Source organism: Boleophthalmus pectinirostris, unplaced genomic scaffold (genome assembly GCF_026225935.1).
Source record: "Boleophthalmus pectinirostris isolate CB_2022bp ecotype Guang Dong unplaced genomic scaffold, ASM2622593v1 HiC_scaffold_18, whole genome shotgun sequence".
In the NCBI taxonomy this organism is placed as follows: domain Eukaryota; kingdom Metazoa; phylum Chordata; class Actinopteri; order Gobiiformes; family Gobiidae; genus Boleophthalmus; species Boleophthalmus pectinirostris.
In genome coordinates this window covers 8154258-8182091 of record NW_026571133.1, presented here as the reverse complement: position 1 = coordinate 8182091, position 27834 = coordinate 8154258, and the positions used below count along the sequence as shown (strand labels likewise).

At 37.1% G+C, this 27834-nt stretch overlaps 1 protein-coding gene across 2 annotated transcripts in view; it reads left to right on the top strand.

Annotated features, from left to right (window-relative positions):
* The first annotated feature begins 559 nt into the window (after positions 1-559).
* atp2b1a (ATPase plasma membrane Ca2+ transporting 1a) overlaps positions 560-27834 on the top strand; it is a 122853-nt gene continuing 95578 nt past the window's right edge. For both annotated transcript variants that reach the window (XM_055154163.1, XM_055154164.1), the window contains exon 1: positions 560-714. The gene's annotated coding sequence lies outside the window, so the exon portion shown is untranslated. The remainder of the gene's footprint in view (positions 715-27834) is intronic.

The following is a 27834-nucleotide window of genomic DNA, read 5'->3' as shown; positions in this document are numbered from 1 at the left end:
ACTGTATATATTGATATTTCAGTATTTTTGCACATCCATATTGACCAGTCTTCAGAGTGAATCATTACTGCCATATTCCAAAGAAATAAGATTTAAAGTGCTTAATAACAGTTATTTTATGATGTATTAAAAGATCATGGCCTATGCAGTTCCCTCTTTTTTTTAATGTTTTTAAGAAAAAACCTTGCAATTCGATATACTGTGATGGACCACGATATATCGATACAGCAACACACGATATTGATACTGTATCATCACATTAAACGATACAGTATATTGATATTTCGATATTTTTGCACACCACTAATAATTATAGTAAAAATAAAATATAAACATTCAGTAATACAAATATGCCTCAGCTATATGCAAGATGTCCTAAGGAAATATTGCATTTTTAAATATTTTTGCGTATTTATGTATTTATTTTTTATCCGCACAGCCATTCTCCATTAAACTCCACTTGTCCACCTTATTTCTTGTCTTCGGAGGTGTTTCTTCAGTTTGGTTTCCACCCCCTGCACGCTGTAGCTGCTTTTTCGGGAGTAGCAGCGCATTCTCTTGGCTCTTCGCAGGGGATCGGTGTGTGTGTGGCGGTGACAGCAGCAGCGGTGGGCGGGGGCAGGGCTCTGTGCACGGACCGAGTCTAGTCTTCGCAGAGACCGTAGACCGGAGGGGAGTTAACACGGGGATTGGGGCTGCTCTTCACTGCACGGAGTAAGTATTTTCCACTACATTATACCCGCGTTTCCAGCCTGCAAAGTGCCAAATGGACCGATTTACGCACGGAGCAACCTCCAGGCGCGAGGTTTTTAGGGACTGCATGCAATCCACAGCCCGGGTGTGGGTTTATTTCTGTGCAGTGACTAAAAAGAGGGCCACTGGTGTGCTGTCTTGTTGGTTGTTAGCTGTGCCTGAAGCTAACGCTAGGCTAACATTGTAGAATGGATAGACACCGACATTGGGCTTTTCCTGACACTCAGCTCAGCGGCGTGGATACTAGAAAATGTTATGTATTAGATTCGGTTTGAGTAAGGCTACAACTTTTCTCTGATCAGTATTTCGCGACTTGCCACTTGTTTAGGGTCGCTTTTGTGTTTCTTTCCCACATAATCATTGCAGCTAACGCGGGGCTAGAGCTAATGTGGAGCGCCCGCTTTGACTTGACTCTCCCGGATGGATTTTCTGGACTAAAATGTATTTTTGGTGCCGTGATGTCCGCGCCACACGAACCGATTACAGATTTTACTGAAGACGAATCAGCGTTTTGACCTGTCCCTCAAAGCCAGAGCAGCCCATATAAGCTGTCATTCACTAACAAATGAGTGAAATATGTTGCAAATCCAAGTAAACCGGCGACTAACGGGATTTCTTTTGCAAATTCGTCCCCCGCGCCGTTACTTGGACTAGTCTCTCTCCGGCTCCAAATGTGCGTGAAAATTATTATGTCAAACCCCATGTCACTGTCTGTTCAACGACACACGCGCAAGTGACGGCGAACGACTTTATTTTCCCCGTCAAATATTAAAATTGCAATGGGAAATCGCCTCGGACATGTCGGCGATCTCATCCATTTACGCACGGATAACCTGTGGTGTTATTCGCCGATGCTTTTACCCAAACCAGAAAGGGCAACGCTACAAGAAAAGCCATGTCCAAGTGTGCCTATCTTATCTGAGCAGCATACCTACCGAGCCCACGTCGCTCCCTGCAAGACTACTTTCTTCTTCTTCCACTGAACGCACAATGGTTAAAAGACACATCCTTCGCCCGGGGATTAGCAACTCGGAAAAGGAAAGAATGCAGTAATGGCTATCGGTCTCGCGTTTCCAAAAGCTTTCCACGTACTGCAAGTTGATTACGGCTGCTGCGGCGTTAACTTTATCCGCCTGACCTTGTAGAAAATGTAATATTATAGAGTCCGTGGCTACCTGCAGGTTACCAGGCTGCTGTGGCTGCTGTGCACGCGGTAGGTCACTGAGCACCCATGGGTGTCAAGCTGAAGGGATCACTCTTCATCCAATTAAAACGCACCGGGCTCGTGCTGCAGTGGCGTCTGTCTACTCACTTTTGCCATCAGTGAGGACTTTAAACCGGGTTAGACTTTACACTGTCGCAAAGATTACTACACGTTTGGATCGAGACTGTAGTGGCACAAACATTCACGATTTAAAACTACATTTAACACTGCAAATTTAAGACATCATTTTCAAAAAAGCCAAAAAACAGTATTGCTATTGTCAGTAAACAAAATCCGCAAGTTAGGAATGTGCTTTGGCGTTACAGTGCAACATAAAACATTAGTAGGAATAAAGTATTAATGAATTATGAAACGTATGAATAGTGATTTATGATTTGAATAGGCTAAAACTACATTTACTAGTGCAAATTTAACATATAATTCAAAAAAATCATCATCAGAAAAACTAAAAAGCTTCACTGCTATTGTAAGTTAACAAATTGTTGCTATAGATTTGGATTCAGACTAAAAAAATGACACTATCACAAAGTTTTCTACACATTTGGATTCAGACTTTAGTGGCACTTGTGATTCATGATTTGAATAGCTCAAAACTGCATTTAAAAGTACAGATTTAAGATGTAATTTTAAAAAATCTTTATCAGAAAAAACTAAAAAGCTTCACTGCTATTGTAAGTTAACAAATTGTTGCTATAGATTTGGATTCAGACTAAAAAAATGACACTATCACAAAGTTTACTACACATTTTGATTCAGACTTTAGTGATTCATGATTTCAGTAAGTCAAAACTGCATTTAAAAGTACAAATTTAAGATGTAATAAAAAAAAAAAAATCAATCAGAAAAACAAAAAAGCTTCACTGCTGTTGTAATTTAACAAAGTCTTACTACAGATTTGGATCCGGACTGTAGTGGCACGAGCAATTCATGATTTGAATGAGTTAAAACTGCATTTATTAGTTGAAATTTAAGACACAACTTTTAAAATCATAATAAAACAAATTAAAAAGCTTTATTGCTATTGTCAGTCAATAAAATCTGTACAGTACAACATAATCCATAAGTAGGCCTAAACTATGAATTATACTAAAAGAAAAGGCATACAAAATAACATTTTAACACATTAACTGCTCTATGTTTTGCAATTTCAGCTATTTTTTTTGTGATTGAGAGAAATTCTGACTGTCGCTATAAGCAAACATGCAAATCAGCTTTAAAAATAACTGCCTCTTAATGTATATGTCTGCATGTTTTGTCTCCGTTTTTCCCTTGTAAAAAGATTTCGGGGTTAGATTAATGATTCACTGAACCACCAGTAACTCAAGCTGTCACTGTGTCTGAGGCCTTTGAACTCAGACTGTTGCTGTCACTCAAGAATCACTAAAATATCCTTTCTTTCTATTCCTCTCTCGTTCTCACACTTTTGGCATTGTTTTTCGTACTGGGCATGTTTTCGTATGCTGTGGTCTATAGTCTAATATCTGTCTTTTTATTGTGATTGTTACTTAAAGTTCTTAAAGAGATAATTTTGATGCATACATTCTCCAGTTTCATAACCATAGGGATTGAAATCACACTTTGAATGAACGTAATTGCCAAAAATGATAGTTATTTAGTTAATATTCAGTCTCTATGGGGTTTCTATTTTTAAAACCTGCTTACTTAGTGTAGATTTTAACACATTAGCAGCCATTATTTCAGTTCTCTGTCCAGTTTCGATACTTCTTGACGCTTTTAACACATGTACTTTGAACTTAACATTGATTTCTGAATTGTTTATCTACTCACACGTTCACTCATTGTTCAAAAAAATCCCTATAAGGTCTTAACAACAGTGGACAGAATCAATCTCGTTAGGTTATTTTCGAAAAGATGGCTCCATTGTTGTGTGGTGGTCTCCCCTTGCAGTTCCGCGTAGCTGTTTGTAGCTGGGTGCATAAAGTAATTCATTAATCTTTGTGGTGTAGCGCGTCCTTAGCTCATCGTTAGCCTCCTTTGTGCCATCTGATCCGGCTTCTCATGTAACTGTCACGCTCAGTTACAAGGATAACGTAACACTGACGAAGAAGAAGGAGGAGAAGAAGAAGAAAATGCACATTAAAACATAGGCAGCTTGAGTTTGAGTCATGATGGTGGATTAACACGCGTAACACTTAACACGGACACATGAATTACCCTTATTAAAGTCTTATTTAAAGGCTTAATTCAGAATAAGCAAATGATTGATTCAGGTTTAGTTACTACTTAGGGATGGGACGAGATACAGTTTCTACTCTACGAGACGAGACACAAGATTGATACTACGAGAACAAGACAACCCAAATTTTGACATTCTTTAGGCTATAATAACTAAACCGTGCAATCCACTTCCCAATTTTGGCCTCACCGTTTCTGATTTACTTATTTATTTTATATTTTTGCTGTCATTGTTGCATTTTGGGACTACAGTTTCTCCAAAAAAAAATGTAACTCACCAGTACTTAACTCAATTTTAGTTTTTATCCAGTAGTATTAACTAGGGATGTAACGGTATCGAAATCTCATGGTATGATATTATCATGATATGCCTCTCACAATACAATAATTATTGCAATATTTTGGAGAGGTTGACGCTATTTTTTTCCTTTTTAAATACCTTGATCAGTAGGGCTGGGTATCATTAAAAAGTTGCTGATACGATACATACCTCGATACATACGCCACGATACATATCTCGATACATAGACCATGATACGATACATATCTGGATACCGTGAGCTTTTGATTCAATACGATTCGATAAGATATATTTCAAATTGATTCAACATGGTTCAATAAATAATAAAGGCTAAATCATGGCTGTGATACTAAAAAACTTCTTGTGCAAAGTTCACATGAAACACAAACATTTTAATCCTCAAAAATGTCAAAATATCAAATATGTCGCATAAACTAGTTTCCTTCCTCTCAACAAGCAACAAAACTGTAGCGCTGTAACAAAATAATTTAGTAAATATACCAAAAAATACTCTTGGCGATATATCAATACAGCAGCTCACGATATCGATACTGTATATATCGATATTTCAGTATTTTTGCACACTTCTATTGACCAGTCTTAAGAGTGAATCATTATTGCCATATTCCAAAGATTTAAAGAGCTTAATAACAGTTATTTTATGATCTATTAAAGGATCATGGCCTATGCAGTTCCCTCTTTTTTAATGCTTTTAAGGAAAAACCTTGCAATTAGATATATTGTGATGGACCACGATATTATTGTGAGAATTTTGACGATACGATATCACGATATTTTGGTTATTGTTACATCCCTAGTATTAATAACAGCTACATTTTACCTTTCATTCAGTAGAGATAGTCATTTCCAGCTCTGAAATCCTCCAAATGATTCTAGTGAAGGAGTACGGAGTTTAAAAACCCAGTGGAGCTCTTCCTGTAGCACCACATGACATGAGTGTTTTCTGTTTGAGAGAATAACTCGGCCTAAATGTGCAGGGTTTGTGTGTGAATGAAACAAGACACAACTCCAGTTTTGTTTGTGATGAGGAAAAAACATTATGACATAGATCTGAAAATAGCGTAATATGAGCCCATTAATAGCCCATTTGTTCATTATGAATTAAGTCATTCTTCATGCTTTATTAAGGCTATAAACAGTGAAGTAGTAGTAGTAGTTATTAGACAATACTATCTTAAAATGTAATGTTAGAAAGTGCATTTATCATCTTTGAATGTCCATTGAATGTCACTAGAATGAGCAGCTAAATATAGTATGGTCTGTGTTAATGAGTTTATGGTAGTATTTACTGTTGATGAAGTTTGCTTATCGGTCTGTGTGGATTGCAAGGCCAAGGTTATTCCGAGCTCCGGCTTTAGGTTACTGAGTCTGACTCATTCATATGCCCTGTTCATTCAGTCGTGCACAGTGAGCGCAAAGGGACGCTTCTAATGATGAGCTGGACTTCTATCAGGGCTATTTTGGTTTGTAGGGACAGTTCAGGCTCAGTTTTTTAGAGGAAGTACTTGTGAATAGTTTTTGGTTGTTGTGAATGTTAACTTATTTTTTTAAAGGTCCCACATCACGCTGTTTTCTGGTGTGTTATAATGTTGTTTCCTCACCAGCAGACCTGGAGTTGTTTTGTTTCATTCACATGTTTAACACACAAACTCTGCATATCCAGGTTTGAACTCCATGCACTTTCGCTTGAATCATTTGGATAATTTCAGCTCTGGAACTGCCAGTCTCTGCTGAACAAAAGGTAAAAAGGAAGCTGTTAACTTGAAAATTACCACTACATCACAAGGTGGAACAGAGCATTTTGAGCTTTGGGGATGTGGAAACACAACTCCAGGTACATTTTGATGAGGTAACAACATTTTAACATGGCTTAAATCTCACAAGAGTACTTTTTTACTCTCAACACATGCCAGATTATGTTTGATTACAAAGACAATGGGTTTACCAAGTCAAAATGGTTAAAAAAGAAAGCTTCTTATTCTTAATCAGCAAATATTCTCATTTAAGTAAAGTAATTGTAATGTGCTGTAGAGATAACTGCTTCAGTGGTCAACTAATCAAAAACCCAAATTCAGTTTTGTGAAGGGAAAAGCTCGACCAGGGTCAGAAGTTGAGAATTAGGACTTGCTACACGCTCTGTATGCGACGCATCCGCTGCATGCTCTGCCTGTGACTATGTACGACAAATAAATAAATAAGCTATGTCTGACCTGAGGCAGAGTAGGGCTGGGCTGGGTACCAAAACTAGGTTGGGAAAGTACTGGTACTGAGAAATGTTTGGTGCCATCTTTCAGTTCCTTGGTTTTAAATGCCCGCCAATTAAGACACCACACCGATTTATCAACAGCAAAGAATCTCACACATCATGACTGTACTCTGAAAAAACCCGTCTCAAACAGCACTCACGTTTAACATAGTTTTAGGTGTATTAAACCCCAGAGGGTTTTTGTACCCATAAAATAAAGAAGATCTGAGGACACAGCATCAAACTTACATCCACCTGAAAACACAAAGTCTCCAGTGTGAGATCTTTACATTGTCCTAGAGTGCGTAATAATAAATCCACATCCAGTCAGTCTGTAGTGTCCACGTAACACTGAAGACAAGCAGGTAAAATGAAACAAACTCCTGGTCATGGGAAAAACGTAATTCCCAAATCAGTCTGGTAACATCCTTGGTGCAGCTTGTGTGCGTAAAGATGAATCCAAATGAGTTTGCGTAAAGTACTCCATAATCCACCTCCTCCGTCCAGGTAACTGCGTACTAAAAGAATAAAGTTATTTAATCAAAACAAAGAGCACGTGCTGTGCCTTTGATATAAAGTGTCATATACGAAGAAAACAAAAGTGAAACTTCAGGCATGCGAGTCCACGTGAGGATCAGCTGTGCGCTCTGGGTCATTTGTTTGGCATTTGTCTGTGGATTTGTTTGTAGTTATAACTGAACATGGTGCAGCAGTCTACTGTTTTAAAATATGAATGAATATAGGATTCAAAAGTATTTTGTTAGTAATATCATTAATCATTAATTTGCATAAACAAAAAATCCAGGCACAGAAAAAAGAACCGTTCAGGAATGAGTATTGAAAAGCAGGTATCGAACTGGTATTAAAAACGGTACCCAGCCCCGGGGTAAACTGACGAAAGTGTGGCTGGAAAATATGTCTTTAAGGCCCCTTTATGCAATCACATTAACGCTATGTAATAAAGTGCTTTGCCCATAGGCACACATGCACTGTGAGCTGGAATTGAACCGCTGATCTATGAGGGTGAACGCTTTAACACTGACCCACTGCTTGTTATGGAATAAACACGGCATCTTTTTTAATTAAATTTTGTTATAAATGCACCGAGTAAAGAAAAGGTGCACTATATATGTCAAAAATGCAATAACAGGTTTAATGCCACACTGTGAAACATTGCAGACAAAGCAGTAACATCTCCATGGAGAAAAGCATTTGACGAACCCCCCACCAGAAAAGTTACACAGTGCTCCTTTAAGCCCTTTGGTCTCGGTTCGACTAAAAATGAAGACGCTGAGTTTTAATCGAATCCCATAGTTGATGTGTTGTGATGTAGGGCGCTCTTAATGTCAGTGGATGTGTAAAGCTGGAGAAGTGCACATTGTCGACTCCAGGCTAAACTGTCAGTGCAGTCAGAGCAGCCTTCTCTAACCAGCCGTAAAAGAGAGGCTAATAATAAGAGCAGAGATTTGGTACACTTGTGATAGGACTTGTGCTGCACAAAAGCCTCATTCAAACACTCCACGATCATGGACATCATATGCAACACTACTGCAGGCACAACATGAACGTCTTATATTACACAAAATGGACTCTTGTGAGCTTTAAGCCATGTTATAATATTGTTACCTCTATAAAAAACAGACCTGGAGTTGTGTTTTGTTTCATTCACACATTTATTATTAGTCTGTCTATATCTCCAAAGCTCAAAATGCTTTAGTTGAGAAGAGATTGGCAATTCCAGAGCTGAATCCAAATGATTTTAGTGAAAGTTAGGGCTGAAAGATCTATCGTTTTGGACTGAAAATCACGATCTCAGACAACACGATTTTGGGAGCTTCAAAGCACCGTTTTTTTGCAGTGCTCCTAAAGCCCAATTTTAAGAGCGAAGTTTAGTTCTGCGTCGACTCAATGCACACTGCTGTCGTCACCTTGTGTCGAGGTCTATGTGCTGCGAAGTAATTCACCACTACAACGTGAGGAGGTGAGGGTTTAAACCTGATGTTCATGTAAAGTTTAACACGAACCATCTCCAACGTGATAGAAACACAGAACAGACTCACCATCAGCAGCGCATCCTCTATCACAGAAAGAACACTCATATTCCACTGAGTCGTGTCCTTTAGTCCGATAGAAGCTCAACCGCATCAGCAACACAAAGAGCAAGCTGTGTGTTGTTGTTTTTTTTAGCGCTTATGTTTTATGCAAATGAGCCATGTGGTTTTAAGTTAAATTTTTTGTAAAATGTGAACAAATGAGCGCAAACGGTCCAGCGTCAAATCGTCGGTGCAGGACTCTGGTACGATGTAAGTTTCTACGATGTTTGCAAATGTTCATGTGCACTGAAACTTGATTTGAAAAAAAAAAATGGATGAATGGATGAAACTGAAATCGCAATATCTGCCAGAAAAATTGCAATTAAATTTTTTCTTAACATCATTCAGCCCTAGTGAAAGTGTATGGCGTTTAAAAACACAGTGGAGCACCTCCTGTATGACCAACCACATCACAAGGTGGAACAGAGTGTTTTCCATTTGAGAGAAAAACTCAGCCTAAATATGCAAAGTTTTTGTGTTAAACATTATGAATGAAACAAAACGCAACTCCAAGTCTGTTTTTTATGTGGAAACAACATTATAACATAGATCAAATCTTAATAAATATAGATGTAACAATATCCAAAGTCTCTCGGTACGATATTTATTGTGATATTGATTTGAGGTTAATATAATTTTGCTTTTAAAATACCTTGACAAGATTTTGGTGTGAATTATTTCCATCATAATCCCAAGAATTCAAGTAAAAACATATCTCTTCCTGTTGTCTGCGCTGAAATGAATCATGGGATCTGTAGTTTCTGATGTTTATAAGCTGTTGCTACTGTAAACCCATGAATATAAGCAAAGGAACTTGTGATTCGATATATTGTGACAGCCCACGACATTATTGTGAGACTTTTGACGATACGATTTCACGATTTTTCAGTTATTGTAACATCCCTAGTAATAAATGATAATAAAAAGTAGCATTCTGTTCAAATTGCCCCATTGTCAACTAGATCTGTATGATATGCATTTTTATTATCTTCCTCAAATTATGTCATGTCAATTTTCTACAAACTTCCCCCAAGCTTTGTTTTACTACCAAACCAGTCTCTCTCTATTGTAAGAGAGTGTGTAAGTTGTAAACTAGTACAAGTATCTGATCAAGTTCAGATCAGTTTCTCTATGTTTAAACTACAGGTTCAACAACATTTTTCTGTTGACATCTTTCTTGGCAGACAACATTCTATTATCCAAATAATTACAGCCTGTGTGATTTTACAAGTCATAATAACGCAACTTGTAATTTTGTTTTAAATGCACTAATTTGTGCAGCCCTAGCTCGAAGGGTATTGTTTGTGTTTGTGGTGTCCTTGGGCAAGACAATTTCTTCACCTTTTGTTTAATGTGAAAAGTTTACCTGTGTGTTCGTAGTTGCGGTCAAAGAGACTCTGCATGATGTTGGTAACCACTTCCTTTGTCAGTGTGAAGGAGGGCAGCAGCAGGTGATGGGAAAGCATACTTTGAAAGATTAGATACATTTAATTACACTAAATAGTGAATTAAAGGTGCACTGCGTTACATTTCTAGTGGTATTTTGATACATGGGTCAATCCGAGTGCAGTTCTGAATACTTTTACATCAAGTTGCATTTAAATTATAGTGTAAAAACTCAACATAGCATTAGAAACGGCTTTATTATTTGCTTCAGCATTTATTTTGCATTTTTTTAATAATTCACTGGAAGATAAATCTTACATGCACTCACCACAAGAGCAGTGTTTTATATTTTTCTTACTAATTTAATTCTATGTATATATTTTGTGGAGGCTAACCAAATTGTGATTATACTACTTTTTCCTTTTAAACCACCGCTGGCTCTGTCATAATCCAAATAATTAAGATTTAAAGGTGCATTCTGTAACTTTTCTGTTCTCTTCGAGGGTCCGTCAATGCTTTTTTCCATGGAGATGTTATTACCTTGTCTGGAATGTTTCACAGTATGGCATTAAACTTTTCTATCTTTATGGAGCCCAAACCAGACCAAGTTACAGTTTCAGGTCAGATCTGTGGAGAGGCGACCCCACTCACAGTGAGAATGCCTGTTTTTCAAGGTAATTTTGAGCTATAAAACCACCTGTAATTAATATATACATTACAAGGCAGAGCTGTTTAATGCCATACTGTGGAACATTCCAAGCAGAGCAATGGCATGTCCATAGAAACAAGTAAAAAAGTTACATAGTGCACCTTTAAAATTTATTCCTTCATGTAGTCTGCACTGAAAGGGAGCAAAGGATGATGGTCTATGTAGTTCCCTTCACCAAAAGCACCATAATACTGAATATAAGTAAAGAGAGTTTGATATATTGTGATGGCCCACAATATTTTTGTAAGACTTTTGACAATACGATATTATGATATTTTGCGTATTGTTACAGCTCTAATTCTGTGTAGTCGCAGATGTATTCTCCTGATTTTAGAAAAAGTAACTGTACCTGAATATAATTACTCAAAATAATTATTACAATCCGTATTCTCAGTACATGTATTCAGTTACTTCCCAACACTGCCAGCAACTAATCGTTAGAGATGTAACCATAGCTGAAATGCCGGGATATCGTATCGTCCAAAGTCTCACAATAATACTGTGGGCCATCACAATATATCGAATTACAAGTCTCTTTGCTTAAATTCATTGTTTTGGTGCAGTAACAGCTAAAAAAAAAAACTCAGTGAACTACATATACCATCATCCTTTGCTCCATTTCAGTGCAGACTACATGAAAAGTAACACAAATAATAATCAGAATCATAGTTTTTAAGCGTGGTTAAATCTTAATTCTTTGGTTTATGACGGAACAAAAGTCTTGTTGTTAGCTACAAAATATTGCAATAAATATCGTACCGTGGGATGTATATCGTGAAAATACCGTATCGAGAGATTTGAATAGCGTTACATCCCTACTAATTGTTCTTTTGAAAATCAATTCTTTTCATTGGTTGATTGATTATAGGGATGTAGCGATATCCATATCTCTCGGTACGATATTTTCACGATATTCATCTCACGGTACGATATTTATTGCGATACTTTGTGGAGGCTAACCAAACTGTGAATATGCTACTTTTTCCTCTTAAAATGCCTTGTCAAGACTTAATCCAAAGAACTAAGACTTAGAAGTGCTTGTAAGTAATTTTTTTACTGAAACGCCATAACGATTAATTTAAGCAAAGAGAATTCGATATATTGTGATGGTTCATGATATTATCGTGAAACGTTTGACGATACGATTTCACGATATTTCGGTTATTGTTACCGCTCTAATCGATTAGTAGTTAGATTGCGAAAGACACATAAATGATTCTTTTACTACAATAGACCCAGATAAGTCATGACAGAGTACATTAGTTATATTTCCTGAGTCATTTTGATGTAATTGTGCTTTGAATAAATGAATGAGTCATGAAGCCTTTCGTATTGTGTCTTCTCCAGATAATGCTTTTTCAATGGCTCATTTCAGCTATAGTCTCGAGGCAGCTATGGAGTGTAAAACAGCTTAGCCTCCATGTTGAACTGGCCAGTCAAAGCTACAATATTGTATCATAAAAACTATAAGTAAGTCACTGTTTTTAAAGGTCCTACATTATGCAAAATTGACTTTTGTGAGCTTTAAGCCATGTTTGAATGTCGTTATCTCGTCAAAAACATATCTGGAGTTGCGTTTAGTTTCATTTGCACATGTTTGAGTAACACTTTATTATTAATCTGTTTACATCTCCAAAGCTCAAAATGATATGTTCCACCTTGTGGAAGCAGTAGTTTTCAAGCCAACAGCTACTTTTTTAACTTTAGTTCAGTAGAAATTGGCAATTCCAGGGCTGAAATTATCCAAATGATTCTACTGGTGAAGTTACAAAACAAAACAAAAAAAAAGTGACACACTTCCAGTATTACCACATGACATCACAAGGTGGAACAGAGTGTTTTCCCTTTGAGAGAAGAACACAAGCTAAATATGGGTTTGTGTGTTAAACATGTGAATAAACCAAAAGCCTATTTAGTAAAGAGTTAAGTAGATGATGATGAAAAGCCTTTATTTAACTTTATTTTTTCATATTGTAGCTTGAACTTAATTGTAATAATAATAAAAAAGAAAAGAAACATGACCTATATGAATAACTACTAGAGCTATATCATGTTTTGGTTTGGAGTAACGGAGTGTTTAAGCTAAACTAGCCCTTCAGGATTCACACTTAATTGAATATTGTGGTGAAAACACGTTAATGACTGGAGCACGCGACCTTGCGCAGCCCTCACTGACGACACACAGCAAAATGAAGATGAATTTGACTCATATTGGAGTCAGAGAACTGCTTTTACACGGATTATTCTGAATCATATCTTCTCTGTATTGTATTTTGTATTGGCGGCTGGTTTAGCTCAATATTGGTTATCTACATTATTGTAATTACATAAGCTTTCCATCTCCATCTGTCAAGACTTCACTGGCAATTCTTTACATACAGTTTAATTATTTTGCGACCTCACAATGCCAAGTCTGGGGTTAAAATGATTTCCAGAACAGTTTGACTTGATTTGATGAATGAGTACAGATTGTTGCAATGAAAGAAAAAAAAATTAATAGAGATGCACTGATCCAGCTTTTAAAGTTACAATACAGATACTGATATTGATACTGATATTGATACTTGGGCTTACCCGATAGTAACAGATACCAGCATAGGGATTTAAAAAAGCATTTTATTTCCATCACTTACTACAAAATGTATTCAGTCATGTCATTTATCCAGTAACTATTAAACGGCTTTGGATGAATAAAACTAAAAATCATGAAAAGTTCTCAACCAATATTAGCCAGTAAATAGTCTTAGTCTTACTAGGGAAGTAACGATATGTAAATCACACGGTACGATACAATTACAATATGTATTTTACGATACAATACTCATTGCGGTATTGTGGAGATGCTAACAGAATTAAAGAAATCCTACTTTTTCTTTTGTAAGACCTTAACTTGGGGCTGTATTAGTGTCATAATGTTCATGTCCAAAGCATGAAGATAGAAACGTTCTTTATGACAGTTATTTCTTCGTGTTTTCTGCAATGGAATGGAATAAAAGATCACAGTGTATGTAGTACCCTCCATTTTTAGCTGTTGCTGCAATAAAACAAAAGCCAGGCTGGCGCAACCTAGTGCCTCCGCTCATTTTAATTTCTCTCCAGCGACTATGTCAGGAATCGGAATACACTAGAAGGTTTGCAAGAACCTCGGAAGTTGTAGATCACACACCGGCCAATCAGTGAAGACCTGTGAAGCCATGACATCAAACTCAATCGCCTGTCTAGGTCCCTTTTGTGATACAACACAACAGTAAACAAAGCGGTCAAGATGGATGTAGACAAAGACATACATTCTGTGTTGGCAACGATTCCCGAGATCGAGGATTTTCACTCTCTGCTTTGTTTGCTCTTGTGCCGGCAGTTACTTGGACACCACTGAGTGTTCTGGCGCATTACATATGTCACAACCAAATAACAGCAGTTGGTTACATAAAAAAAGTACCCGCCTACCGTCGAGCGAACAAACCCTAATGCTGCGAGGTCAGACGGTTTCCACGAAGTGAAACCGGCTGATGAATCAGGCTAGTTAAAAGCTGTTGTCCCTTATAAATCCTTACAGTAGTTACAAATAAATTTTTTTAATCGAAATTTTGGCCAACTACGACACCATTGACCGATTAATCACTTGCAGCTTTAATAACTTGTCTCCATGAAGATACACACATTTAATGCCACACTGTGAATCATTCCAGCCAAAGCAATAACTTCTCCATGGAGATGTACCCTCCGCTGGAAAAGTCACAGCGCTCCTTTTACATCTTCACATTGAAAATAACATATTCTCGCCTGTGAAATTAAATTAGATCACGATTATACTAAAAGATTAGATTTGCTTTATTCTCTTATTTGAGCTGGAGCTGCCTTAAATAACCCATGCAGCGAGTGTTATCTCTAGACTAGAAAGACAGTCCTGTTTAATCCCCTGCTCCTCTCCACCGACTGCTGTGATAATATTGATAAAATAATAGAGTAATGCTAACAAAAGCACAGACTGTTTATGTTTGGGATATCTACTTCCAGACCCGCACAGCTCTCCCTCAGATGCATGCAGAGGGAAAAGTTTAGTTTTGTCTTTCGACTGCCCACCTCAAAATGAAAATACTGGGGAAAAGCTGCTATCCATGCTGACTGGAAACGTGTAATGATTCACTTTTTTTTTTTCTTTTTTTATTATCTTTACTGGATTATTTGCTTAGTCCTCTTTAATATATGGTCTGTAAAGCATCTTTGAGTGTCCTGAAAAGCGCTAAATAAATGTTGATGTAACATTAACCGAAATATTGTGATACTGTATCGTCAGAAGTCTCACAATAGTATCTTGGACTGTCACAATATATCGAATTAAATAAGTTCCTTTGCTTAAATGCATGGGTTTATAGTAGCAACAGCTTATGAACATCGGAAACTCCATATCCCATGATTCATTTCAGTGCAAACAACATGGAGAGATATGTTTTTTACTTGAATTCTTGGGATTATGACGGAAATAATTCACACCAAAATCTTCTCAAGGTATTTTAAAAGCAAAAAAGTGTCCGATCTACAATTATAATATCGCAAAGTATCGCAATAAATATCGTACCGTGAGATTTAGATATCATTACATCCCATTATTTATTATCACTGGATTCTGGTCAACATTTTAAGCCCACGTTTTTATTTTATTTTATGTCCAGAAGCGTTAAAAAACAGAAGATAAAACTGAAATATAAATCAGTACAAGAATCTTGTGTATTTTAGAACATATTCGAGAGGCCTAATCTCAAAACAACATTTTTAGATAATAAGACGAGGCATTTTGTAGTTTGCACTCGCACTAATACAGATCTAATACATGGGTTTCAGAGTGATGAGAAGTTTGCACTGTTGCCGTAGCAATTAACAATTCAGGACGTTGCAACCCACAAACAAGGCATGTAAATCAATCGTTCCTAATTAATACGGAAAGGGATCAAAATTAGATGTTGATTTGAGGAAGGATCAATACTGAAAAACAATCAGCAGAGCCAAATTTGAACTTTTTTTATTTATTTAATTATTTAATTATTTTTAGAAACGTGTTAAATATTAGTTGCAGCCATAATCTAAATGCATTGTAACAGGGGAACAAAGGGTTTTATGTCAGTGCTCTACATCCTAAGTGGTGCGTACTTGACGTGTGTGTGTGTGTGTGTGTGTGTGTCTGAGGAGCCGTTGACAGGAGCTGTGTTGGGGGGTGACACCTCTGGAGCTGAAGCCTGTCCCGCTCTGATATAACCACAGCTCTAACCGTCTGACAGAGAACACAAGACATATCAGCTGCAAAACACTTACACATAAGTATGGACAAAACTGCGGCACGTTTTCAGATACTGCTCTGTTTCGGCGCACAGTTGACGTTATCATATTATAAAAGTGACCTATGAAATGCAGTAGACAAATAAAAAAGAAAACAGAATTGTGATCTGGCTCTAAGGAAATTGTAATATATTTATAGACTTTTATTTAGACAAAATTTGGTCCACAAGAGAAATTATTTGGAAACCGTAGCTCACAAATCACAATAGTGGTGTGCAAAAATATGTCAATATGTTGTATCGATATATCTCCAAGAGGAGATGTTTTGATGATTAAATTGTTTGTGTTTCATATGAACTTTGCACAAGAAGTGGTTTAACAAAGACTTTTAGGCCATGATTTAGCCTTTATTTTTATTGAACCGTATCGAATCAAAAGCTCACTGTATGGAGATATGTATCGTATCGTGGCTTATGTATCGAAGTAGGTATGATACCCTGCCCTAGATCACAAAAATAATTTCTAAATAAGTAGCAAAATTAGCAAGAGACTGGTGTCAAAAATTATATAAATGTAATGTAAGTAAGTAAAAATATGGAAATATAGTAATACAAATGTATCTCAGCTATATACAAGCGGTCGTAAGGAAATACAAAGATGAGATAATGATTGACAGGACATAGGACTGTCTGTTAATAAGGGTGAGTTGTATTTTTTGACATATCACCCACCTCTAGTAATTTAATTTTCCCACATTTGAGTGTATGACTAATACCGCTATGAAAGTCATCTGCTTTCATAAGAAACCCTTGACGATTATTAATATTATTTATACTTCAGTTTTGTTCATCATCAGGCCTATATTATGTGAACACTTTGATGAAGCCCTTGCTTATTTTATTTCACTTTTCTCGATTAGAAAAGCTGCTGAATTTATGAACCTAATTCACAGTGAGTCCTGGTGAATACTGGCTCGAGTGTCACATTTTCTCGGCGGGAACGTGCCCCTCCTCCCTCCGGGTTCCCCCTTGTTTTGGGCGGCAGAGGGGGGACGTTCTCGCCGGCCTTTAGTGTGTGATGTATTCGAGTTAGAAAATCAGCGTTCTGTATCATAATAAAATGAAATGTGAATGCAGCAAGACCAAATGGCAAGCCTTGTTTGTGTCATTTTACCGATCTTCCCGAAGTGCCACACATTTTTTCAGTCTGTAATGTCAATATAATCCTTATTTGCTTGCAGAAGTTTACCATGAAATCATATTTTAAATACTTTTTTTCTTGTTCTCCATGTTCTATAGCATCTGTAACTGTTCATTTGGGAAGAAATATCAATTATTTCCTAACCTGCTGCCATGAACATGATTAGATGGCAGCAAAACATAAGAAAAACTACATTGTGTGTTTGAGACCACGTAATTTATGTATGTTTTGTTTGTTGTATGAACAAATGTGTTGAGATATATTGCGTGTCTAATTAATACAATATATATAATGGGGAAAAAAGTATTTATAGATTAACTAACTTAGTTTTATAAAGGGTACAATTCAGGAGGACATTCCAGCTTGGGGACCTTCCAGCTGATTTCCGTCCTGGTCCAGAGACTTGTATTTAGAAATGAACATGACCTACACATAAAGAGCTTGTGAACCCTGCTCTCAAAGTCCCAAGCCTATCCAAGAATCAAACTCTGCACCTTCTCGCTTTGAAGCAGAAGTCCCAACCACTCTGCCACTGTGTCTTTTGCTGTGTTACATAACGTCACCGCTTCATTATCAAGGTGAGAATACGGTGTACTTTATTGTCCCATCCTTAAATGCTGCTGGGACGACCTGTCTCATAGTCAGTCCTGCACTTTTCAAACACGTCCCGAGCATTAACATTTGAAAGCAGACTGATTAATGAACTAACTCAAGAATAGCCTTTCAGAACATGTTTGTAGAGGTCTAGACTTCACTGTTAGCTGGATTTTACTGGTAGCAGTGTTGACCGCAATGCAGCACCTGGCAGTCTATCTCCACATCTTGAGCTAGGCTTGGTCAGGGCTGCATCGGTGTAGATTTGAGCCTATGTAATAAAGGTGTTGTTGCATTATAAATAGCCATTAAAGCTCCTATATTACACAAAATTACCTCCTGTGAGCTTTAAGCCACGCTATAATGCTGTCACCTCGTCAAAAACGTACCCAGAGTTCTGTTTCGTTTCATTCACACATGCTTGAGTAACACTTTATTATTAGTCGGTCTACATTTCCGAAGCTCAAAATGCTCTGTTCCACCTTGTGAAGTCAAGAAGCAGTAAGTAGTTTTCAAGTTAACAGCTACCTTTTGCCTTTAATTCGGTAGAAATTGGCAAACCCCGGTCTGAAGTTATGCAAATGATTCTACTGAAGGTGTATGGAGATAAAAACACACACACAGTGGAGCACTTCCTGTGTTACAATGTGATATCACAAGGTGGAACAGAGTATTTTCCCTTTGAGAGAACAACTCAGTGTAAATATGCAGGATTTGTGTGTTTAAACATGAGTGAATGAAACAAAACTCCAGGTATGTAACACTTTATTTTAGGGTACACTTATTAACATCTAACTACCTGCTTATTAAAATCCTTGTAAATGGTTAATTTGTCATTCATGAGTATTTATTCAGCGCTTATTAATGTCTAATTCCCCATAAGCTTTTTCTGATATTAGTTACACATTTACAAACACTTTCCTTTTAATACACTCCTTATTACTGCTTATTAGTACGATACTAAGCCATTTTTGTCCATGAAATATGATTCTAATAAGCTTTTTATAATAAGGGTGTCGTTAAGGACTAGTAGCACAAGAAATGCAGTTTTTATATTATTTATTTGCCCCGAAAGCTTATTAGATTCATAATTCATGGACAAAAATGGCCCAGTATCATATTAATGAGCAGTAATAAGAAGTGTATTCATAGGAAAGTGGTTGTAAGTGTCTAACTAACAGCTGAATAAATATTAATTAATGACAAATTAACTAGGGATGTGACAATGACTGAAATATTGTGATATCGTATCGTCACAGTTCTCACAATAATATCGTGGACCATCACAATATATCGAATTTGCTGAAATTAAGAGTGATGGTGCAGCAATAGTTCAAAAAAGACAGAGGGAACTACATAGACCATGATCTTTTGCTCCATTTCAGTGCAGACTACAAGAAGAAATAAAGTTCTAAGCACTTTTAAGTCTTAGTTCTTTGGATTAAGGCATTTTACTTAAATTTTTTTTAGCCTCCATCGCAATAAATATCGTATCGTGAGATGTTATATCTTAAAAATATTGTACCGAGAGATTTGGGTATTTTTACATGCCTAATCGTGAGCCTCCCCACCATATCGTGAGCTTTCACACAGTATCACAATAAATATCGTACCGTGAGTTTCAAACCGTGATGATATCGTACCGTGAGACTTGGTTATCGTTACACCCCTAGTAGTTAGACGTTAATAAGTGCATTCTAAAATAAAGTGTTGCCGTTTTTGATGAAGAAACAACAATATAAGAATAGCGTAATATGATCCCTTTAAACTAGAAGATTCTCCTTTGTATATTCCAAGTTTTGCATCTTAAATCTCTGTTCACTTTACACCGTGAGAGTGCTGACCTGCTGTTGTTGACAGAGCTGTGCTGGGAGAGACACCTCTGGAGTGGAGCCTGTCATGTTCTGATATCTCTACAGCACTAACCGACTGTGAGCCTCAAGAGCTCTCAGCTGATGTGTGTATGAGCTGAGAGTCTCTGTACTGGAGATTAGCCCTGCAGGATACGGGAATGCACTGTTTAAAGGGCCCATATTACGCTATTTCCTTATCTATATTATAATCTTGTTTCCTCATCGCAAACAGACCTGGAGTTGTGTTTTGGTTCATTCACACGTTTAACACACAAATTTACACAAGTTCTGTACTGTGTTTTTAAAGTCCATACCATGGATTTATTAAAATAACTGGATAGGGTGTTGCTGTTTGTAGCTGTCGCGAGTTGGCGTATTGGACACTGTCTGGTACTACAGCGAAAAAATCCCACCGGCCCGGAAAGGATTTTGGAGAAAAAGGAGTGCAATGTAATCACAAACTGCTCGTGTTCGTCTGACAGGGCACATACAACTTTCAAAAATGTCGGATTTTGTGGTGATTTTTACTTATTTTTAGATCGTAAACTTTTTCTCAGCTCAAAATCCTTCAGCTTTTTAAACTTTAGCTTCTACTGAATTGAAACAAGGGCAGAGGGCATCTCACTACTACTACTACTACTACTACTACTACTACTACTACTACTACTACTACTACTACTACTACTACTACTACTACTACTACTACTATTACTACTAACGCTACTACTACTGTTACTACTTCCGGTACTATTACTGTTACTACTAACACTACTACTACTACTACTACTACTACTACTACTACTACTACTACTACTACTACTACTACTACTACTAACGCTACTACTACTGTTACTACTTCCGGTACTATTACTGTTACTACTAACACTACTACTACTGTTACTACTTCCGGTATTATTACTGTTACTACTAACGCTACTACTACTGTTACTACTTCCGGTATTATTACTGTTACTACTAACGCTACTACTACTGTTACTACTTCCGGTATTATTACTGTTACTACTAACGCTACTGCTACTGTTACTACTTCCGGTACTACTACTATTACTACTAACGCTGCTACTTTTATTAACAATAATGTTACTACTACTATTACTACTCCTGCTGCTGCTACTACTATTACTACATCCGCTACTACTGCTATTACTAGTCGCACTACTGCTACTACTATTATTTCTCCCGCCACTACTACTATTACTGCTAACGCCACTACTACTATTTCTACTCCCACTACTACAGCTATTACTACGTCCACTACTACTACTATTACTAGTCGCACTACTATTACTATTATTACTACTCCCGCTACTACTCCTGCTTCTACTACTACTATTACTACTCCCGCCGCTACTACTTCTATTATTACTTCCGCTGCTACTACTACTACTACTTCTGTTATTACTACTTCCCCTACTACTACTATTACTACTTCCACTACAACTACTATTACTACATCCACTACTACTACTGTTACTAGTCGCACTACTACTACTATTATAACTATTCCCGCTACTAGTACTATTACTACTCCCACAACCACTACTATTACTAGTTGCACTACTACTACTAGTACTACTATATTTATTTTGAGCCCAAGTAAGTTTGGGGGGTTAGTATTTATTGTGTGTAATTTTTCTTTTACAATACTGGAAAATGTTTGGTCATTTTTTTGTCTGTTTGATAAGATTTGAGCTATGGAAGGTTGAATTAACATCTGTGATTCATTACAGACACAAACTTGGTACAAAGGTGTTTCATTCAGCTGTTTATTTATTGCAGCTCATGATTTTTGATGATGATTTTTATAATATTGTTAATCGAGAATAGTTTTAGTGGTTTAAATCTGCTCTTGTGGTTTTGTGTCAGTGGCATAAATTAGTTTCAGTATCGAACTTCAAAATTTGCTATTGTGACAGGCCATTTTCTCCATCAATCCAAAACACACACAGAACAGTAGGTCAGATCCTCCGGCTAAGGTAGCTAAGGCTGATCAAGTCAGCTCAAGATCTGGAGATCGGTCCCTGGACCCCCCACTGCTCCTGACAGGCTGATACTGATATATTGAAAGATGAGTCAAATGCAGAGTACAGATTCCTTTACAGGGAAAAATGAGTGTACCTTACCTTGCTTTACCTCATATTCAGTCTGATTTTATAGCAGTCTTTATAACAAACATATAGGTAAGGGTTTGTTTTTTGTTTTGTTTTTTGTAACTTTTCTAGTGGAGAGTCCGTCACTTGCTTGTTTCTCTGGGTATGTCATTGCTCTGCCTGAAATGTTCCACAGTATGACTTTAAACAGCTCTACCTTACATTTATTAAATTACAAGTGGTTTTATAGCTCAGAAATACTTAAAAAACTGACAGTCTGACTGTGAGCAGGGTTGCCTCTCCACAGATCTGACCTGTAACTTGGTCTGGTTTGGCAAAAGCATCTCCATGGATAAATCATTTGATGGACCCTCCACCAGAAAAGTTACACAATACACCTTTTTAATAAGATAAACTGTATTTTTCAGACTATAAAGCTCATTTAAAATACTTTAATTTTCACAAAAATCGACAGTGCGTTTTATAATCCAGTGCGCCTTATGTATTAATTCTGGTTGTGCTTGCTGTCCTTGAACTGATTTTATGTGGTACACAGTGCTCAAAAATCTGTCAAAATGTTTTAGTACGACTTTGGTAAATGACAAAGCCGCACTGCACTTATAGTTTGTGCAAATTAGCCGTGTAGTTTTAAGTTTCATTTCTGTAAAACGTAAACAAATGTGCGCAAAGCTGCATCAAATACATTATTACTCAATGTATATTTGAGTCCACCTCGTAGGAAAACAAACACAAAAAAAAAAACAAATTTAAATTATCCAAACACATTCACATTCATAACAAACATTTTCCACGGCGGGCGAATTACACCACGATCTGCCAATGTATCGTGGATGCCTGGGCTAAGGTCTCGGTCTCAAGTGTCATCCATTTGTTTCGCTTAATGCACCTTATAATTCGGTGTGGCGTATGTATGAAAATAGACGAGAGAATTCAGCATTATTGATATTGCCCCTTATAATCCGGTGCGCCTTATAGTCCAAAAAATACGGTACACTTACGTATTTCTTCTCACAATAATTATCCTAAATCTCAAATGAAACGACATTGTGACATCTGCACTGACTGACTCGTCTCCACATTTCCGTGGCCTGACCCACTTCGTCTTGGTCTGTGGTGGTGGTGGTGGCGGTGGTGGGGGAGGAGGAGGGGGAGGGTGTAGCAGCAGAGGGGGGGAGGGGCAGTATGGGGGTATCTATAAATACCTCTCTTTGCGTTGGGCCGCAGAGGGGTCCCTAAACCGCTCTCCTCGCTTGTATCTGTCTTTTGGCACGTAGAGTCACAGTAACTGCCAGAGGCTTTTCTTCGCGTGACAACAAAAACACAAGTATATTTTGGACACACTCACCTCGGCTGTCTTATTTCATGTTATATTTTTTAATACGGCTCCTCCTTTTGACCACAGTATCAGGCCCAATTCTTAATAATGATAATGTAACAAATTTTAAGAAATAGTGCGATAAATGCTTATATTGAAACACAAAGAAGCATAATCCCAGTTAACCTATTTTTAAAGGTGCATTGTGTAACTTTTTGGTTGGAGGTCTTTCACCAGCTTGTTTCTGTTGCTCTGGAATGTTCCACAGTATGACATTAAACAGCTCTACTTAATATTTATTCAATTACAGGTGGTTTGATGGCTCAGAAATACCTAGAACAGGGGTCTCCAACCTTTTTCCTCCAGTGAGCTACTTTTACAAAACAAAAATGCCAGAGAGCTACTAGTTTTATGGGTCACAAGAAATTTAGTATATAAAACAGCCTCAGCAAGACTTAGATGAGGTATAGTTAGATTAGGGTGACCAGACGTCCCTATTTACCCGGGACAGTCCCAGTTTTGAGCCCCGTGTCCCCTGTCCCAGCAAATTTATAAAAAAACATTGATTTGTCCCAGTTTTATACAAGAAATGCCCCAGGTGCATCTGTTTTTGACCAATTTGATCCCTGTCAACAGTCAAGCGAGGCATAAATTGTCATTTGTTTAAGTAAAATACAGAAAAGTTGCTGAAAATGTGACTATACTAAGTTTTCCTTAATTACGCACTCGATTCACAATTTTATTATTACCAACCACCACAAACCGAGGGTGTCCCAGTTTTTTTTTATTTTTTTTATTTTGAAAATCTGATCACCTTAAGTTAGATACCTATAAAACATGAACTATTATCCATTTATTAGTGCACAAAGTTGGGCATGTACAATAGTAAAAGGGTTTAATTAATCAAATTTGACTTATTCCACACAATACGTGTAATTCAGAAATCCTTTCGTGAGCTACTTGGAAGGGGATGGAGAGCTACATGTTGGAGACTCCTGACCTAGAAAAACAGGCAATCTGACTGTGAACGGGGTTGCCTCCCCACAGATCTGACCTGTAACTTGGTCCAGTTTGGCTTCCATGAAGTTAGAAACCAAACCGGATGCCATACCAGACAAAGCAATAACATCTCCATGGAGAAAAGTATTTGACTGTCCCTCCACCAGAAAAATAAATAGTAGAATGAACCAATAATTAGCCATAGAAGTTATGTATTCTCCCCTCTACAGCTCCAATCTTACGTTATTAAATCAAGAGCAGGAATGTAATGATATCCAAATCTCTCAGTACGATATTATCACGATATGCATCTCACGGTACGATATTTATTGAGATATTTTGGAGAGGCTATTGTAATTGTAGATAGGACACTTTTCTGCTTTTTAAATACTTTGACAAGATTTTGGTATGAATTATTTCCGTCATAATCAAGTCAAGTAAAAAACATATTTTTTCATGTTGTCAGCACTGAAATGAATCATGGGATATGTAGTTCAAATGTTTATAAGCTGTTGCTACTATAAAACCATGCATTTAAGCAAAGGAACTTGTAATTTGATATATTGTGACAGTCCTCGATATTATTGTGAGACTTTTGACGATACGATATCACAATATTTATTGTTACATCCCTAATCAAGAGGGCAAAAATCTCCCCATTATTGCAAAGAAATTGTACATACGATAAAGTTTGAGCCCCAAAATATGTTGTTTCGTTATAGTTATTATCGTGACAATTGCTATTAAATTAAAATTATAATGCAAATAGCTGCCATTAGCAACTAGAGACATATCAGGCTTTAAATCTCCAGCAGAGATTTTGTTTTCGTCAATCTCCTGTCTAAAAAAATACACACAAAGCTTTATATTAACAGTGAATTAGAAGAGATGACTGCACAAAACGTGACTACACAGCTCTCTAAAAGGTTTGTGGTTAAAAATAAAAAAAAATAAAACGTGCTGTGGGTGAGTTTGTAGTAAATTTAAATGTCATAATTCTGGGAAAATAATCAAATTCGGCCCTACCTATTGTACCAGAATTATCGGCAGAGCTTTTTGGCCATCGGTTGCTCTGAATTCAAAACAATCAGTATCAGCTTCGGCCGTGAAAAAAACCCACATTGGCTGATCTCTTTTGGTCTGAGTCTGACTGCAGTTCTTTCTGTAATATAATATCTTATGCAAATGATGAAATACTCTGGTCCCATTGCGTGTTTTTATGCATCCAACTGCTAACCCTGTCAAATGTAATTCTTGGGTGCACTTACATCAGTCTCCTCTCAAATGTCAACGTGCCAAAAATGTTTAAAATTCACACTAGCTTATCAAATTGGGGACTTTTATTTTGATTTAGTGGGATAGTTTGTTTCTTTTCATGAGATTTGAGTTGAAGAGGGTTGAATAAATGACTTTTCTCACTCGTTATAAACACAAACTAATTACTTAAGTGTAAGCAGTTGCATTATTTTGTTTATTTATTTATTGCAGCTCACATTTATTAACTTAGACTTACTTACAAATTTTATTGATCCATAAGGGAAATTATTTGGACACAGTAGCTCACACATCACAAAAATATAATAACAAAGAGCAGCAATATGAATGATAATATAGTCATGATAAGAAGAAAAAATAACAAGAGACTGGGGCCAAATAAGGCATAATTATATAAATGTACAAGTAAAAATAAAAAATATAGAAATAAAGTAATACAGTACTCAAAATTAGCGATGGGACAAGACACAATTTCCACAAGATATGCGAGATTGGGTCCACGAGAAAAAGACAAGATGAGATTTTAGCGTAATTTTGACCTTCCATTTTTCATTTGATTTCATATTTTAGTTTCCATTTTAGTACTGCTTTTTGGAATATAACTGTAACGATGTTCACATAACCTTTTTTTGTCCACACTTGGGGAAAAAAACCCTCATAAGATTTTCGTTTATCTGTCGCGTGCACGATCATGTGGCAATTTTGTCGCACGAGATCTCGTACTATACCTACTCAAAATGTTTAAAATTTGCTCTAGCTCATCAAATTGACTGAAAAAATGAAGAAATGAAATGAAAAAATGAAAAAAGGCAGATCTTATCGCAAATTCTACTCAGTTTAAAACTAATTCTCAGTCTCCACCAGGCTAATCCTATTATATTTTCTCCATCATGCAGACCCTTTGTCCATTTTTTTTTTTTTTTACATTAGTTCGCTGGAGACCCCCTGCTTCCTGACCGCACAATAATTTTAATGCTGAGCTGTTGTTGCCGCTAATGCGCGTAAAGGGTTAACCCCAGCCTCTGTCAGTCAGCTGCACAGGGCCAGCTGTTGACTTGGAGATCCAATCACAATGATTTTCCACTGTTGTGTCATGTGACCTGCGCCGCAACCCGAAACTGAGGCCGGGCAGCAAGCCTTGGCACATCCTCCGAGTTGGCGGTGGATTCTCTCGTGGGGTTAGAGCCGGTATTGTACGCCCCAAACTATTAGGGTCACACGACAAGGACTTCCAGGGGACAGCGGACATGTCACTTTGCACATATCCTTTTAATAGCGTTTTAAATAGCTGTAATAATATCTGTACAATGCATCTGCGCTTGGCAAGACAGATTATGTTGTGAAAATGTTGTCACGATAAAACATTACGATGCTAAGGAACAGACTCAATGTTCAGTACAGATTCTGATACCATGTTGATAATAAAACACTCATTATTTTGTTACTTTCAGCATTAAATTAAAGCACTTTCTTAATATTACCATGTCGTCTTATATCTGTGTAATCCCTCAGTGGTCCAGGTTAAGGATGGGCATTCGATTAAATTTTCTTAATGGGTCGTCGGGAGAATTAACGATAGATTTCTCATTAACGTTTTTATATTAAAATTATCATCATTATTATTACTGTTATTAATTTGCATAAATAAACTCAACTTTACAACATATAAACCATAACCACTATAGAGCCCCATCAGCCCGTTTAATGCAGCTTTGACACATTTGTTTATATTTTACAGGAACGAAACTTAAAAGCACACGGCTCATTTGCATAAACTATAAACGCTGAAAAAAAGCTCTTTCCTTGTGCGCTGATGCAGTTGCAGGTTCTGTTGGACTAAAGGACACGACTGTGGAATATGAGTGTTTTCTCTATGACAGAGGATGTGCTGCTGATGATGAGTCTGTCCTGTGCGTGTGTCATTTCATCATTATGTTGGTCACTTTATTTATTTCGGCGACTGTTGTGATGAAAAGACTGAAAAGTGTTTGTCTTTTGGACGCATGCACACTCAACTTTATGTTGCAGTAGCCGGGATACTGCGTTTACATGCACCATGTTGAAACCGGGATACTCAAAAAACCCGATGATAACTGGAGTGGTACAGTGATCTCCAAAGAGGTGTGCCAGAGCCGAAATGTGGAACTATGAGGCCGCAACTCCAGTGTTTGTGCTGTCAGACGCAGCCTCGCCTCCTTACACTACGCTACGCACAGTAACCTATAGGGATGGACATGATTAGTCGATTAATCGATAATTGATC